We start from the raw sequence: 17800 nt of genomic DNA, 5'->3' as shown, positions 1-17800 counted from the left end.
CAAATCTCTGTGCACTCTCCTTGGCCTGACAGAACCCTGCCTGTTTGCAGGGCACTGGCTGGAGTCAGGTTCTGTTTGCAGCTTGGAGAAAAGACAGCTCAGACTGAGTCTGTTGGCTCTAGCAAAGGTGACGCTGGTGCTGTCCATGGGCAGAGTGACTGAAAGCACATTAGGGATCTCCTGTGACCCTATAATCATCAAAAGTAACAGTTCAGATGTCTCAGACACTTGTCAAAATTCATAATTAATAATTCATAACCTACCTTTAATATTTATTCCCGCTACCCGCCATTCTCCAAAAGCAGGAAACTGATTTCAAAGTCTTAGGAAATTTTCTCATTTTTGTTAAAATCCTTGACTTGGAATTATTCTATGACTGATTAGAACCCCTCAGCATATCAGAGTTTGATGAGCATTTCACCTCCCCTGCACCAAAAATACCCAGAGTTGTACTCACAGAGTCTGTAGGCAGTGGGATGTTCCAGCTTCAGGATGTGGCTCCAGGAGCTGCAGCTGCATTGTCCTGCAGCCAGAGGTTCCTGTGCCAAGGGCTGGCAGTGATTCTGCCCCAGGCACTTCTCAGCACCTTCCCAGCCCTGACTGATTGAAGCTCTCTGTGCCTCTGTGCTGTGCCCGGGGTGGCTGCAGGCAGTGCCCCAGCCCTGCTGGCTGGCAGAAGAGCTGCTCATCAAGAGAAATGTGCTTTTGAAGCTCTTCTTGGTTACCAGGAGCTGCCTCTGTGCCACGAGCCCAGCCCAGCTCAGCAGCACAGACACAGCACAAGGACTTGAATGAGCCTCTGGGGCTTTGTACTCAGGCCCTGAACATCATTCCCTGAGAGGAAGCTGAAGAAACCTCTCCAGAACTCCAAGTCAGAATCCAACTCCAAACTTTCTTGGACTTTTAATGGGTCCCACTGAGGGACACAACTGAGAAAGTGTCCCCAGGCCCCAGGCGGAGCAGAGAACTGGAGGCAGTGATGACAGTTGGGGACAAAGAGAAGCCAAGACTTGGTGCCCTGGGGCACAGCAGGGTCTGTGCCAGCAAGGGCTGTGAGGAGACACCTTGTCCTGAGGCCCTGGGGCCTCCTGGCACAGCCTCAGCCAGGCTGGGCACTGTCAGCCCCTTGTCCTGCCCTCAGCATCCCCCCCTAGCCCACATCCCAGGGGCTTCAAGGATCTGCTGGAAGGAGTCCCTGGGGAGCCTCGCTCAGTAATGCTCTTGAGGGCTCCTTAATTCTCCCTGTAGGGACTGCAGGTTTTTCAAAGGACTTTGGGTTTGGCTTTTGCCTTTGAGTCTCTGAGAGATTTGTGCAATCATGGCCTCCAATTATTTGCTGTAATGAGTCCCTGGAGAGGCTTTGTCAGTAACAACATTCAGTGGGCTCATTTATGCTTTAAGGTACTTCAGTTATTTTAAGGTACTTGGTGTTTCCCTTTTGATACAGACTCTGTGAGAGGTTTCTGCAATCATGGCCCTAATTATGTGCTTTAACGAGTCCCTTGAGAGCTTTGCACTGACATGTAGTGGGGCTCATTAATACTTTAAAATACTCAAGATTTTTAAGGTACTCTGGATTTTCCTTTCCACACTGAATCTCTGAGAAGTTATTGTGCCATCCTGGCCTCCAGATCTCTCCTCCAAGGAGTCCATGAGGAGCCTGTCTAGGGGATGGACCTTAGTGGGTTGCATCCATGATTTGAGACACTTTGGGGTTTTCTTCTGACTTTGACTCCTAGAAATGTTTCTGCAATCTCCTCTCAGACCCTGAGGTTCCAGGGCTCAGCTCCAAATTCACCACGGGGCTCATTAGGATCAAACAAGTCCTGATAAACTATGGCTCTGCCTTGATTTCCCTCTGCTCTAGTGCAGTTCATCAGAAATATTTCTGTAGTGATTTTGGTTCACCAATTTGAGATTTCTTGGAGAATGCAGCAATTATTGTGGTGGCTTAGGTGTTGGCTGATTACCAGTGCACTCACTAGAATATACTTACTCATTTCCTCCTGTGTGATAAGATAAGGAGAACGGCAAAGCAGGCTCAAAACTTTAAGAGGGTATAAGGAAAAGTTCATTAAGAGCAACTAAAAGAAAGAGTAATAAGAACACAACTTTCAGAAAACTTCTCCTCTCCCTACAACCTTTTCTTTCTTACTGACAATATAAAGAGACAAACCTAGAATTTTCAGTCAGTTTACCCCAACTAGAATAGTCTTTCTTGAGTTCTCTTAGGGAGAGGAGTCTGTCTCTCATGCTATGGAGACTTTTCCAGAAGAGACACTTCTCTTGTCACTCTCAATTTCCATGAATAGCAACTGCCCAGAAAAATCTGCAATTGGGACATCCCTCCCAGTTGTTCAAAGCTCTTTTACAGTTGTGTTTATGGGCCATGTCAACTTATGGGGTATTAGTTAAAAGATGAGCTGTGTAAGAGCAAAGATTCTCCTCATCTATTTCTGAAATCATCTTCATCTCTGAGGATATCTTTTTCTTCTCCCTGTGAAGGCACAGGATCTCATCACACTTCCCTTTTTCCATGTTCAAACTTCTCATGGGATCACAGCTACTTTGACATTTGCTACTTCAGCATGCAGGCCTTTGCTGAACAAGTCATGTCCCCATACTTTTCAATGCAATACAGGGAAAAAAAGAGTCTGATGTATTAGTTACATCCTTCTCCATAGCTTTACAAGAGGATTTCAGCCCCAAGATCAGGACATCTCCTCATCCCTCCCATCTGGGACTCAACTTCCTCTTCACTGACCTCGGTGTCTTCATGTTGCTCCTCTATGTGCCTGCACTTTGTCCTTTTCTCTCACTCCAGGGAGGATGGAAGCACTGAAAGAGTTCATATCTCACCTTGGGCCTGCAGATGGTTCCGTGACCCCGGCTGGGCTCAGTGCTTGCAGCCAGATCTGCTCCCTGTTTCCTCGGTTCCATGGGGCCCCACAGTGTCCCAATGGTCCCTTGCTTCCATGAGGACCTGAGATGTCATAATGCCCCCTTGGTGACATGAGGCCCTGAAGGGTCACAATGGTCTCCATGGTTCCATCAGGCCCCACAGAGTCATAATGGTCTCTGGGTTCCATGAAGCCCCGCTGTGTTACAATGGCCCCTTGGTTCCATGGGCTCCAGTGGTGCCACAATGATGCCCTTGGTTCCATGGGCTCCAGTGGTGCCACAATGATCCCCTTGGCTCCATGGGCTCCAGTGGTACCACAAGGATCCCCTTGGTTCCATGAGGTCCCAACAGTGTCCCAGTGATCTCCATGGGAAGGAAGGAACCCAACCCCAGTGTTTCAGGGGCAGCCACCAGAGGCCAAGGCCAGCCGGACTTGACGGTACTGACAGATTTACCCAGGAGCGACCCTTGGTATAGGAAATTTTGGAGGTGGAATCCCAATTTCAGACATGGACACCTGGAGGAGAAGGATGGTTCTTTTACATAGGAAGGAAAGCAAGGAACACTGATATTTGAGGGGCAAACGAAAGGTGGCCATCAGAGGCCTGAGTCAGCCAGACCTCTCTGTTCTAGTTGCTTTTGTATGAAAGCAACCCTTGCATATAGGGAATTTGGGAGGTGGAATCCCAATTTTGGCCATTTCTTTGTAGATAAGAACGACAGTTCTTTTTCATAGGAAGGAAAGCATGGAGCCCAAGTGTTTCAAAGCCAGAAGAGGAGACAGGTGGCTCCTGTCCTGGCTCCCAAGCCAGCCAGGCCTGATTGTCATGGCAGCTTTTGTCATGGAGGGTCCTTGGATATCAGAGGAGAAATCTCACTTTTGACCTTGGACTCCTTGAGAAGAAGGATGGTTCTTTTCCATAGGAAGGAAAGCATCAAGCCACAGTGTTTTGAGGCAGGTGAGGGACAGCTCCCAAGCGGCAAGGGCAGCTAGACCTGTCTGGCTTTCATTTGGGAGCAATCCTTGGATGTACAGAGTTTTGGAGGTAGAATTCCAGGTTTGGCTATGGGCGCCGGGTCAGGATGGATGGTTTTTGCCAATAGGAAAGAAAAATGCCAAGTGTAAGTGTTTTTGAAGAAGATGAGAGGTGGCCACCCTTAGGCCAACAAGGCCACCACACCTGTCTGTCCTGGCACCTTTTGTTTAGGGACTCTCCTTGGACATAGGGCATTTTGGAGGTGGAACATCAGTTTTGGTCGTGGGTGCCTGGACAGAAAGAAGAGTTCTTTTCATTAGGAAGGAAAGCACAGAGCCCCAGTGTTTCAGAGGCAGAAGAGTGCCAGCCCTCAGGAAGCCAAGGCCAGCCAGACTTGTCAGTCCTGGCAGCTTTTGTCTGGGAGCTATCCTTGGATATTGGGAATTCTGGAGGCAGATTCTCAATTTTGGCCATGAGCACCTGGTCGAGATGGATGTTATTTTCCCCTAAGCAAGAAAAGCACATGGTCCCAGGGTTTCAAAGGCAGATGAGAGGTGGCCCCTGGGTGGCCAAGGCAGGTGGACCTGTCTCTTCTGGGAGATTTCATCTGAGAACAATCTGTGCATATATGGAAATTTGGAGGAGGAATTTAAATTTTGGCCATGCTCCCCTGGAGGAGAAGGACAGTTCTCTCCCACAGGAAGGAAAGCCAAGAGCCCCAGTGCTTCAGGGGCTGATGAGAAGCAGCCCTCGACATGGTTTCCTGGTTCCACAAACCTCTGATGTGTCACCATGGCCCCTCGGCTCCATGCGCCCTCGCTGTGTCACAGGGGCTCCTCTGTGACACTATGGGCTGCACAAGGTCACCATGGACCCTTGGTTCCTTGGGGCCCCCAAGTTTCACAATGGTCTCCTTGATTCCATAAGGCACCACAGTGTCACCATGGCCCCTTGGTTCCATGAGATTCCATAGTGGCACTGTGGTGTCCTTGGACATGCATTGTCACAACTGACCCTTGGTTCCATGAGGTTCCGTACTGTCACCGTGGTCGCTGTCAGAGACTGCATGAGAACAATGTCCCAAGACACCTTGGGATGCTCGGAATGCCCGTGTGGGGCCAGGGCCGGGTCAGGTTTGTGGTGGGACAGAGCCCCGCCCCCAGCCCTGGTCTGGCAGAGCTGTCAATCACACAGCAGGGGCTGTGCTAACCCAGCTCTGATTAGCCCAGATGTTAATCAATCAATCACACACTAGCAGCTGGTGCCTACCCTGGCTCTGATTGGACAAGCAACTGGCATTCCCACCCCAGGGGTGGGCCCATGAAGGAAATATGTAGTCCTATTTTAAAGGGTGTCTTTTATTGCTGTTCCTAATACACAAGAGGTGATTGCAGCATTCAGTGACTGATATTGATGCAGGGACTCTCCTAAGGAGGTCTGGCCTGCTCAGAGAAGTGGTGCCTTGAGCTCTGAGCCAGTGTGGACAACCTTGCTCCACTTTCCCCATGCCCATTGTGTCTCTCCTCACTCACCTGGAACCTGCTTTGCTTGGAGAAGTGGCTGCACACAGCCAAAGAGGGATTTGCCTTCTTTGATTTTTGAAGCAATCTAAAACTCCTGAGTTTCCCCATTGCAAACAGACATCCTCCTCAAGTGTGTGCCAAGCCCAAGCTGCCACCAGGAGCACTCCAGACCTGCCCTGGGCCAGCTGTGAGGGTGGATCATCATCCCAACATGCAGTGGTGCCATTGCAAGGGACTGTTGCCATGGACACTGCAATGACCCCACTGCTGGGTTTGGGTCCCATGGCAACCCCCATCAGTTCAGGTTTCCTTGGAAACCAGCCCAAGGAGCCATTTCTGAAGCCAGGTTCCATGGCCACTTGCCTGCAGAGCTGTTGCTGCCCTTGGCTGCCATGGCAACCCTGGGACAAAGCAGTGCCAGGGCTGTTCCAGGTACAATTGCAGTGACAATTGTACCTGGAATTGGTGCCACCAGGTGCCATGGCAATGGCCACGGGGACCCAGTCCTTAGTTTGGTGCCATGGCAACCAATGCCCGGCCCCATTGTGGTGGTTGGTGGCCATGGAAAGCTGCCCTGGCCCCTTGCTCAGGGCTGGTGTCAGTGCCCAGAGCCAGAGGGGATCCCTTGCTGGGGGCTGTGCCATGGCCACCTGCCCTGTGCCGCGCTGGCCGCGCAGGCACCAGGAACCAGCAGCCACCGGCACTGCCAGGGCCAAAGGCCAGGTCAGCCAGACAGAAAGGGGCGGGGCTGGGCACTGTTTCCATGGCAACCGGCACTGGGGGGACACCTGGGTCACCTGGCCTGGCAGTTGCCATGGAAACCCCTGGCAGGGACTGAGGGCACAGCCCCTGGCACTGAGACACTGCTGGGCCGGGTGCTGAGCACAGGGCTGAGCACGCAGAGATGGTTTTGTTCTTGCTGAGCTGCAGCACAGCCAAGGCCTCTCCTGCCCCTCATCCAGCCACGCTGGGGAGGGGCTGGGGCTGCGGGGGAGCTGGGCAGGGGACACAGCCAGGACAGGGAACCCCAACTGACCCTGGGGTACCCCAGACCAGAGGACATCATGCTCAGGGTGTGAAGGGGGGGAACAGGGAGGAAGGAGGGAATTTTGGAGGGAGGGCTTTTGCCTTGCCAGGTAACACTTAGGCAAGAGGGGGCCCTGTTTCACCAGTGGGCAGGGTCACGACCAAAGACACAGACACCAACTGAAGGAATTGTGTCATTTATATCATGCACAGCTGCAGAGATTTACAAAAGGATAAGCTCAGCAAAGCACATCATCATTAGCAAAGAATTACAAAAGAAGCTCAGCAATCCATCATAACCCATCATTACATTTTGATGACCAATTCCTTGGTGAAACACTAGAGGTGTTTGTGGCAGACAAAGATTCTGGCTGATTATAAACGAACACCTTATAGACATCAGCAGTACTTTAGTGACACTGTTCTTCATTCTTTTTTTTCAATCTCATTCGAGTTAGGAACAAGAATTCTGTTGTGCATGGAGCTGGCACCTTTTTAATTCCAGAATAATGCCCCCAGGCCCTTTGCTGTTCAGCTTTCCCATGCTGTCTGTGGCTAACAAGGCTTGGGGGGCCCTTTCCCCTCTGGCTGGAAGGGGCCGGGTCCCAGTCCCTGAGGGGCACCCAGGCTCCTGGATGGAATTCCTGTGCAAGTCCCTCAGTGTCACAGCAGCCTTCACATGGAGCCCCGTGGATCAGAGCATGTTCCAAAGGGGCCCTTGGGGCAAACAGGGAGATCTGGTGTGGCAGGATGTGTAAAACAATCTCCTGGCAGATCTACTTGTTCTCACACAGAATCCTTGGCTGCATGGACACATTCCCATTGTTCCTGCCCAGGTTTCAGGACTCAGAGTTGTCTTTCCTAGGAGCTGCTCCTTCAGCTGCCTCGGGAGGGCCATTTGGCCTCCAGACCCACATTCTGGCTCCATTATTAGAGCTGCTGGATCCAAAACCTTTTTCTCGAACAAAGGTGGTGACTGGAGGTGGATCTCCTTTTTTTATCAATTGCTCTTAAAGTTGCAATATCAATAATTGTGCTACCCTGTCATGGGGTTGAATAATCCAATAATCCAATCCAAGCCAATTTCCTCCCTTTCTCCCTTTTACATTGTATACAATCTCAAAAGTTGACCACTGACATGAGGGTCCTGGCCAATTCTGTTCTGTAGGGTATTTAGTGTTACATCCCTGAGCAGCCAAAGCTACAAAATTAGTATTGTCAACACTATTTGACATTATTATTATTTTAAATATAGATACACATATTGATATACATATAGACAGATAGATACAAACATATATATATAAATATATATATAAAGACATATATATTAATGCCTTCTTATTCTATAAATACATATATTGTTATTTAGTATATTGATATTTCACTTGTACAAATGTGTTGTGGTGTGCTGTAATGTCCCATTTTGGCCTTCCAGGTCATTTCCCCAAGTGTGCCTATACCTCTCTCCCTTCCCCCTTGCCCCCATGCTGAGTGAGTCCTGTCAATCAGGCTTAACATTCCAGCAAGGCGTCATGTGGTTGGTCAAGTTCAAAGGATGCCCCTGTGCCCAGAGGTCATTGGCCTTTCTGGGTGTCATCTTCCCCTGAGACCCTGCCCCTCTCACCTGGTTGGTGGCTCACCTGTACCTCCCCTCCCCCTGTCCCTGAGGTGAATGAGACCATGTGGTCTGGGTTCTGTTGGAGCAGTTGCTCACGTTCAGACCTCTGTAACCATGGAATAAACCTCTGGACATTAAACCCTCCAGCAGAATCCTCTCCTTTTTCTCTTCACCATCGCCTGAAGCTATTTCTCCTGAGGTAAACGGGGTTCCTAACAAGCCTGGACTTGTTCAGTACCCAGCTGCAACCACCAGCAAGCCAAGGTATCTCTGGGGTGATACACTGCATTTGCTGCCTTTGGCCCGGCAGCGAGGGTCAGACTGGCCCAGGCACAATCTAACTGGTAATATTGGGAGCCTTTTTCCAATATTTGGTGTCCCTGAGGCGGGCTAAGCTACTCTGCAGCCTGAGACAGACTTGCAGCACCTCAGAAAAGCTTCTAGCAGCCGTGCATCCAACTGAAAGGGGCTTTGGTTACATCGCCCTCAGCTAGAGACTTTGGGAATATTCCCAGAAGTTTCGTGGACTGTTCGGTGCCTCTGGAAAGCCCAGCTCCTTTCTGGTGAGCAGATTTTCCAGAGGGAGGACAGGGTAGCCTCTCTCGCCCACAGAGAGGTCCTGTTCCGGTGAAGAGACCTGCCTGTACCCAGCCAGCTACAGCTTCCATTTCGGGTGAGTATCTCTGCTCTCGGTAGGGCAGGAGCTCAAAAACTGACTCTGCCGTGAGTTCTGTTCCTTTTTGCCTTTGCATTTTTGGCTGCGCAGACCCACAGACGGGAATTCATTGCGTTCTTGCTTTTAGCTTTCTGCCGTGTGTTTTGCTGTCTTTTGGAATTCGCGCGGGAGCTCTCTGCCCTTCCCCCCGGCTCTGCAGTGCAGCGTGCTCGGCTCTCTCCACGTGGTCGGGAGATCTTTCTCTCTCTCTGTGCGGGGGAGGGGGGTTCTCTGCACACCCGGCACGGGGGGGCCCCGGTTTCAGCTTGCCACGTGGCGTGGCTTCTCTCGCTGCTCCGTGGGGGGGGCTGCATTCCACGGCGGGGGAGGCTTTGTTTCTGGCTCAGCTCGGCAGGGCGTGCCCTGCTGCTGCTGCCTGGGAATTTTAAAAGCAGTATATACAGCTGTATTGTGAAGCTTTTGTCAGCTCGTTATCGCTTTCCATCTGTGTTTTTTTTTTTTTTTTTTAGAAATCGGTAGCTGATTTTAGCTTTGTTTTTGGTCAGGCGGGATTTAGTACTTTGCTTTTTACATCTAACATGGGTTTGAAACTCAGCATTGTACAAAAAGGAGTGTTTTATAATATTGTTAGCATTTTAGACAGTGGTAATGTGAAGTTTTCAAAGGGAAAATTGAAACAGTTTATAAGATGGCTTTTCCTCCACTTCCCACAAATCTCCCCTGAAGAAATCCACAATATTCAATTCTGGGATAAAGTTGGGAATGAATTGATAACCTTAGGACAATCTGGCAATGCACCCTCAGCTAAATTTGTGTTTTGGAGTTTACAAATTCGAACAGCATTGCTCAAACAAAAGGAAATGGAGAAAAAGCCAAATTTAAAGCCATGTACCTCTGCTCTCCCTGTTTCTCCCTCTCCTAGCTCTAAAACCCCTAAACCTCTTTCCCCAAAACTTGGTATTTTAAACAGAGCAAACACATTGGGAAGTCGACTCCCGGAGTCTGTTGAAATGTCCACAAGATGGTGGATGCCACGTGGCATCTTCTCAAACCTGGTCTTCTTCTTCCCAAAATCCCCTTAAGCATCCCAAAACTCCAGCCCCATCCCCCTCTCCTCCTGTTCCTCGGGACACCTTCCCCCCTCCCCCTCCCTTTCCTGCAATACCCTCAGCTCCACCCCTCTACTCCTCCCAGGGGGCGTCTGCTGATGTGATGTCACCAGGTGTCCCCGCCTCCTGCCTGCCCCTTGACCCCGCCCCCTGTTCCCACGGTTTCCCCGCCCCTTGCCAGCCCCCTGTCCCCACCCCCGGTACCCATTGCGTCCCCGCCCCGTCCCCGGGTTCCCACGGTGGGGACACACCCACTGCCATCCCCCAAACCTGTATCTGTGATCCCAATGCTTCCAATTCAAGGGATACAGAGCAGGGAACAGCAGATTCAATGCATAGTCCCATGTTGTCACTGGCTCCTGTCACCTTTCAGCCTGCAGCTCGGGGGGGAGCAGCTCCAACTGCTAATTGGAGTTCTTTTGGACGACAATTGATTAAAGAGATCTGTAAATCTCATAAAGAATATGGTCCACACAGTCCATATTTCCGTGGCCTTTTAAATTCTGAACTGAGTAGGACTGTAGTGATTCCACATGATTTAAAACAGCTTTTTTCCTGTCTCATGACCTCCACGGAATTCAAATTATGGGAAATAGCATGGAAACAAATGCTAAAAGATGCTCTCCCAGGCTTGTATGCTGATCCAAACACAGCCAAAGACAACAGTGGTAACCCTATCACCATTGAGCACCTCTGTGGTGAGGGCCAATGGTCTTCTCCCTCAATCCAAGCTACTGCAATTCCTGCAGAAACTCTCGAGAAAGTAAAAGAAGCAGCTGAAAAAGCATTCTTTTCCCTACAACCTGAGGGGCCTTTTGAGCCCTATAGTAAAATTAAACAGCTATTATCAGAGCCTTTTTTGAAATTTGTGGAAAGGTTAACTAGAGCTATTGAAATACAAGTTAAAAAAGAGAATGCTAGAGAAGCAATTTTAGAGGAAATGGCATTTACAAATGCAAATGAACAGTGTCAAGTGGCAATCCTGAGCCTTCCTATCGAACCTTCTCCAACCTTAAAAGATATGCTCCTAGTGTGTAACAGGAAAGTGCCTCTGATGAGTGTGGCTGAAGACACCAGACCAAGGCTGCTGCCAAGACCACCTCAGCGTGTCGCCATTGCCAGCCCTGCGCCTTTTCCCTCAGCACAGCAGTGCCCTGGGCAGCAGCGGAGACCAGCAATGGTTGAGCCCACAAAACCATGCCTGCTTTGTAATAACCTAGGGCACTGGAGTAACCAGTGCCCCCTGAAAAGGGAATTTGATGAATTTAGAAATGGCAGGGGAGGAGAACTACAAGCCCTCCCTGGGGGTCAACAACAACAAAAAAACTGAAAAGGCAGCGCCGGCCTGCCAGGCGCGCAGACACAAAAAGAGCAGGCTAAGGGAATAAGGGTAGCAAAACAAATCAAGCGCGCGATAATATTAATGTTTGTGTAAGTGAAGCAGGTGCTTCAAAGACTGTGTATGATTTAAGTGATCCTGTGTTAACCACGTCTTCTGTCAATGAGCCTTACAGGTTGCAGCTGACAGAGTCACTCCACCTGAAGGACAGTGATTGGCATTTTGTGTCTTTAAATCCTGAACAGAAAGGTACTTGGAACCAGATTCGTTGTAAGTACGTCATCATTGGGGACACCAAACACACACCACAAGAGATCAGAATTGCTCCGGGAATGACAACATCAGATCCTGAGCAATTCGTTCTCGGCCTGCATTGTTTCCACCCACCCCTGTTTCTTCCCAAGGGACAAACTGTTGCACAAGCTATCCCTGTGCCATCTTTATCTGCAAATATCAAAAAACAAGGGCCCACAGTCGGCCAGGTCCAAGTTATTGGGAAAGACAAACCCAAATTATGGTGTAATGTCAGTGGGGGTGGGTAGTCTAAATGCATTGAGATGCTTGTAGACACAGGTGCAGACTGCACAGTGATTCCAGTACAAGACTGGCCAGCACATTGGCCTTTGCAAAATGTTGCCGGTCACCTTCAAGGTGTAGGAGGTCTGCAATTGGCAAGACAATCCAAAAGCATTATTCAATTCGAGGGACCAAACGGACTAATGGCAAATATCTGTCCATTTGTGTTGGATTATTCGGAACCTTTGTTAGGGAGAGATGTAATGGCCCAGTGGGGTGTCACAATTGATATTCCAGACTCTCCACAGCATATTTGTACAGCAGTCATTGAACAACAGCGCCCCACCCAAAAACTGAAGTGGATAACAGACAAACCAGTTCAGGTGAAACAGTGGCCGCTCAGTAAACAAAAAATAAAGGTGCTTGAAGAACTAGTGGAAGAGCAACTAAAAAAGGGCCACATTGTGGAGACCATGTCCCCATGGAACTCTCCAGTGTTTGTCATCCAAAAAGCTGACAAAAAGAGATGGTGGCTCCTCTGCGACCTCCGACAAATTAATAGTGTAATTGAAGATATGGGTTCTCCCCAACCTGGTATGCCATCCCCAACAATGCTTCCCCAAGATTGGAAATTAGCTGTTATTGATATTAAAGATTGTTTTTTCCAAATCCCCTTGCACCCTGACGATGCACCGCATTTTGCATTCTCAGTTCCTTCCATTAATATGGAATCCCCTATGAAAAGGTACCATTGGACCGTTCTTCCTCAGGGATTAAAGGTCTCTCCAGCTATCTGCCAGTGGTATGTGTCTTCCCCGCTTTCCCCAGTACGTGCAGCCGCAGAGAAGGCCATTATCTATCATTATATGGATGATATCCTTGTGTGTGCCCCCAATGATGATTTACTCACGCATGCGCTTGACCTAACGATCGATGCATTGATTGTTGCAGGGTTCGAGCTCCAGGAAAAGAAAATTCAAAAGATGCCACCTTGGAAGTACTTGGGCTTAGAAATTGGAAATAGGACCATTGTTCCTCAAAAACTAGAAATCAATCCAAGGATCAAGACCCTTGCGGATGTCCACAAGTTGTGTGGGTCTTTGAATTGGGTAAGACCATGGCTCGGTCTGACTAACGAAGACCTTGCCCCTCTTTTCAATTTATTGAAAGGGGGAGAGGACCCAGGTGCTCCTAGGTCTATTACCCCAGAGGCACAGAAAGCTCTAGAAAAGGTTCAGATTGCAATGTCCACAAGACAGGCCAACCGATGCCGGCCTGACCTGCCATTCAAATTTATCATCCTAGGTAAGTTGCCACACCTCCATGGAATTATTTTCCAGTGGGAGGAAAAACAAACACCTAAGGCAAAGAACACACCAAAAAAGGACCGGGACCAGAGGGACCCTCTCTTGATCATAGAATGGGTTTTCCTCAGTCACAAAAGGTCCAAGAGACTGACAAAGCCTCAGGAGCTGGTAGCAGAACTGATCCGAAAAGCAAGGACCCGGATCAGGGAGTTAGCAGGATGTGATTTTAAGTGCATTCACATTCCAGTTGAGTTAAAATCAGGTCAAAATACTATGAAAATACTGGAACAATTATTTCAAGAAAATGAAGTGTTGCAGTTTGCTCTGGATTCCTACTCAGGACAAATTTCGGTAGCGCGGCCCGCTCACAAATTGTTCAAACAAGATGTTCAATTTACCTTAAAATTGAGAAGTGCTCTTAGTAGGAGACCTTTAAAAAGGGCTCTAACTGTCTTCACAGATGCATCCGGGAGGTCCCACAAGTCCGTTATGACTTGGAAGGATCCTCAAACCCAGCAGTGGGAGACAGACATTGCTGAGGTGGAAGGTTCACCTCAGGTTGCTGAATTGGCTGCGGTTGTTAGGGCCTTTGAAAGGTTCTCAGAACCATTGAATCTGATTACAGACTCTGCATATGTGGCAGGAGTAGTATCCAGGGCAGAACAAGCAATACTGCAAGATGTGTCTAACATCACACTTTTCGAATTGCTCTCAAAACTGGTAAAGTTAGTCACTCACCGAGAGCAACCATTTTATGTGATGCATGTCAGGTCACACACTGACTTGCCAGGGTTTATCGCTGAAGGCAACAGAAGGGCAGATGCTCTTGCTGCACCTGCAGTGATGGCCACTCTCCCAAATGTTTTTGAACAGGCAAAAATCAGCCACCAGCTTTTCCACCAAAATGCACCTGGCCTGGTTCGTCAGTTTAACATCACTCGAGAACAGGCCAAAGCGATTGTGGCCACATGCCCAAATTGCCAACAACATGCACTCCCTACAGTGAGTACGGGAGCAAACCCAAGGGGACTGAACAGTTGTGAACTGTGGCAAACAGATGTAACACACATACAGTCTTTTGGACGGCAGAAATATGTTCATGTTAGTGTAGATACCTTTTCTGGAGCGGTCTATGCTTCTGCTCACACAGGAGAATCATCTATTGATGCTATTAAGCACCTCTTACAGGCTTTTTCTTTCATGGGCATCCCCAAGGAGCTGAAAACTGATAATGGGCCTGCTTATAAATCCAAGGAATTCGAGAGCTTCCTGCAGCAATGGGGAGTAGAGCAGAAAACTGGCATCCCCTACTCCCCTACAGGTCAAGCCATTGTAGGAAGAACTCACCGTGATATGAAAAGGGTCCTGGACCAGCAACAACAGGTTCTGAAGGTGGAACCTCCCCACATCTGGTTATCCAGGGCGCTATTCACAATCAATTTTCTGAATTGTTCTTTTGACAGCCTGAACCCACCCATCCTACGCCACTTTGCGGGGAGCAACCATAGGTTAATGAAAGAAAAACCTCCAGTTTTAGTAAAGGACCCTGAGACTTGGAAAATGGTGGGACCCTACAAATTGGTTACTTGGGGACGTGGATATGCCTGTGTGTCCACCCCCTCTGGTTTAAGGTGGGTTCCTTCCAAATGGGTAAAGCCCTATGTTCCCAAGGTCTCAGAGAAATCTACAGAAGCACCCCAGGTTGCTCATGCTGCCTGGAGAAGAAAACGCCGCACGCGTTTCTCTGGAGGAAATTCCATTTAAGCCTCCTATCTGGAATAGTTTATAATATATGTTTGTTTCAAGTTTGTTTCAAGTTGTGCCAGTTTAGATCCCACTGTTCGTGTGTAGCCTCGAGACGCCATGAGACCGAGCCTGCTTCTCGTCCTACTCGTGATCATCCCACCTGTGACCTCCTGCATAGTGCTGCACCCCAAACCACATATGGACTATCTTGACAAAGGCTCCTGGACATCAACAGAGAAACTGACAACTGGCTGAATGGACTGTTCAAAGGCTGGGGACTCTCGGGCTGGTTGGGATCTATTCTGAAAACTGTGGTTTTAGTGCTGTTTATTTTAGTTATTGTAGTTGTTAGCATTGTTTTTGGACTAATCAAACGCATGGTCATCAAGTTAATTTCAAGCTCATCTCCCCCTCCTGAGGTCTACCATTTGGAAGCCCTCAGTGCTCCAATGGATGACCTGCAAGCCTCAGTGGAAAACACTGACCCTCCTGTAGAGGAAGAACTGATTTACCAACCATGGATTGTCAAGCATTCTGCACCACAAACACAGTCCTCATCTTTTTAAACAAAACTAGGGGGAGATGTTGTGGTGTGCTGTAATGTCCCATTTTGGCCTTCCAGGTCATTTCCCCAAGTGTGCTTATACCTCTCTCCCTTCCCCCTTGCCCCCATGCTGAGTGAGTCCTGTCAATCAGGCTTAACATTCCAGCAAGGCGTCATGTGGTTGGTCAAGTTCAAAGGATGCCCCTGTGCCCAGAGGTCATTGGCCTTTCTGGGTGTCATCTTCCCCTGAGACCCTGCCCCTCTCACCTGGTTGGTGGCTCACCTGTACCTCCCCTCCCCCTGTCCCTGAGGTGAATGAGACCATGTGGTCTGGGTTCTGTTGGAGCAGTTGCTCACGTTCAGACCTCTGTAACCATGGAATAAACCTCTGGACATTAAACCCTCCAGCAGAATCCTCTCCTTTTTCTCTTCACCATCGCCTGAAGCTATTTCTCCTGAGGTAAACGGGGTTCCTAACAAGCCTGGACTTGTTCAGTACCCAGCTGCAACCACCAGCAAGCCAAGGTATCTCTGGGGTGATACACTGCATTTGCTGCCTTTGGCCCGGCAGCGAGGGTCAGACTGGCCCAGGCACAATCTAACTGGTAATATTGGGAGCCTTTTTCCAATATTTGGTGTCCCTGAGGCGGGCTAAGCTACTCTGCAGCCTGAGACAGACTTGCAGCACCTCAGAAAAGCTTCTAGCAGCCGTGCATCCAACTGAAAGGGGCTTTGGTTACATCGCCCTCAGCTAGAGACTTTGGGAATATTCCCAGAAGTTTCGTGGACTGTTCGGTGCCTCTGGAAAGCCCAGCTCCTTTCTGGTGAGCAGATTTTCCAGAGGGAGGACAGGGTAGCCTCTCTCGCCCACAGAGAGGTCCTGTTCCGGTGAAGAGACCTGCCTGTACCCAGCCAGCTACAGCTTCCATTTCGGGTGAGTATCTCTGCTCTCGGTAGGGCAGGAGCTCAAAAACTGACTCTGCCGTGAGTTCTGTTCCTTTTTGCCTTTGCATTTTTGGCTGCGCAGACCCACAGACGGGAATTCATTGCGTTCTTGCTTTTAGCTTTCTGCCGTGTGTTTTGCTGTCTTTTGGAATTCGCGCGGGAGCTCTCTGCCCTTCCCCCCGGCTCTGCAGTGCAGCGTGCTCGGCTCTCTCCACGTGGTCGGGAGATCTTTCTCTCTCTCTGTGCGGGGGAGGGGGGTTCTCTGCACACCCGGCACGGGGGGGCCCCGGTTTCAGCTTGCCACGTGGCGTGGCTTCTCTCGCTGCTCCGTGGGGGGGGCTGCATTCCACGGCGGGGGAGGCTTTGTTTCTGGCTCAGCTCGGCAGGGCGTGCCCTGCTGCTGCTGCCTGGGAATTTTAAAAGCAGTATATACAGCTGTATTGTGAAGCTTTTGTCAGCTCGTTATCGCTTTCCATCTGTGTTTTTTTTTTTTTTTAGAAATCGGTAGCTGATTTTAGCTTTGTTTTTGGTCAGGCGGGATTTAGTACTTTGCTTTTTACATCTAACATGGGTTTGAAACTCAGCATTGTACAAAAAGGAGTGTTTTATAATATTGTTAGCATTTTAGACAGTGGTAATGTGAAGTTTTCAAAGGGAAAATTGAAACAGTTTATAAGATGGCTTTTCCTCCACTTCCCACAAATCTCCCCTGAAGAAATCCACAATATTCAATTCTGGGATAAAGTTGGGAATGAATTGATAACCTTAGGACAATCTGGCAATGCACCCTCAGCTAAATTTGTGTTTTGGAGTTTACAAATTCGAACAGCATTGCTCAAACAAAAGGAAATGGAGAAAAAGCCAAATTTAAAGCCATGTACCTCTGCTCTCCCTGTTTCTCCCTCTCCTAGCTCTAAAACCCCTAAACCTCTTTCCCCAAAACTTGGTATTTTAAACAGAGCAAACACATTGGGAAGTCGACTCCCGGAGTCTGTTGAAATGTCCACAAGATGGTGGATGCCACGTGGCATCTTCTCAAACCTGGTCTTCTTCTTCCCAAAATCCCCTTAAGCATCCCAAAACTCCAGCCCCATCCCCCTCTCCTCCTGTTCCTCGGGACACCTTCCCCCCTCCCCCTCCCTTTCCTGCAATACCCTCAGCTCCACCCCTCTACTCCTCCCAGGGGGCGTCTGCTGATGTGATGTCACCAGGTGTCCCCGCCTCCTGCCTGCCCCTTGACCCCGCCCCCTGTTCCCACGGTTTCCCCGCCCCTTGCCAGCCCCCTGTCCCCACCCCCGGTACCCATTGCGTCCCCGCCCCGTCCCCGGGTTCCCACGGTGGGGACACACCCACTGCCATCCCCCAAACCTGTATCTGTGATCCCAATGCTTCCAATTCAAGGGATACAGAGCAGGGAACAGCAGATTCAATGCATAGTCCCATGTTGTCACTGGCTCCTGTCACCTTTCAGCCTGCAGCTCGGGGGGGAGCAGCTCCAACTGCTAATTGGAGTTCTTTTGGACGACAATTGATTAAAGAGATCTGTAAATCTCATAAAGAATATGGTCC

Source organism: Melospiza melodia, unplaced genomic scaffold, assembly GCF_035770615.1.
Source record: "Melospiza melodia melodia isolate bMelMel2 unplaced genomic scaffold, bMelMel2.pri scaffold_18, whole genome shotgun sequence".
NCBI lineage: Eukaryota > Metazoa > Chordata > Aves > Passeriformes > Passerellidae > Melospiza > Melospiza melodia.
The sequence above is the reverse complement of the archived record's forward strand: the minus strand, read 5'-3'. Positions refer to the sequence as shown.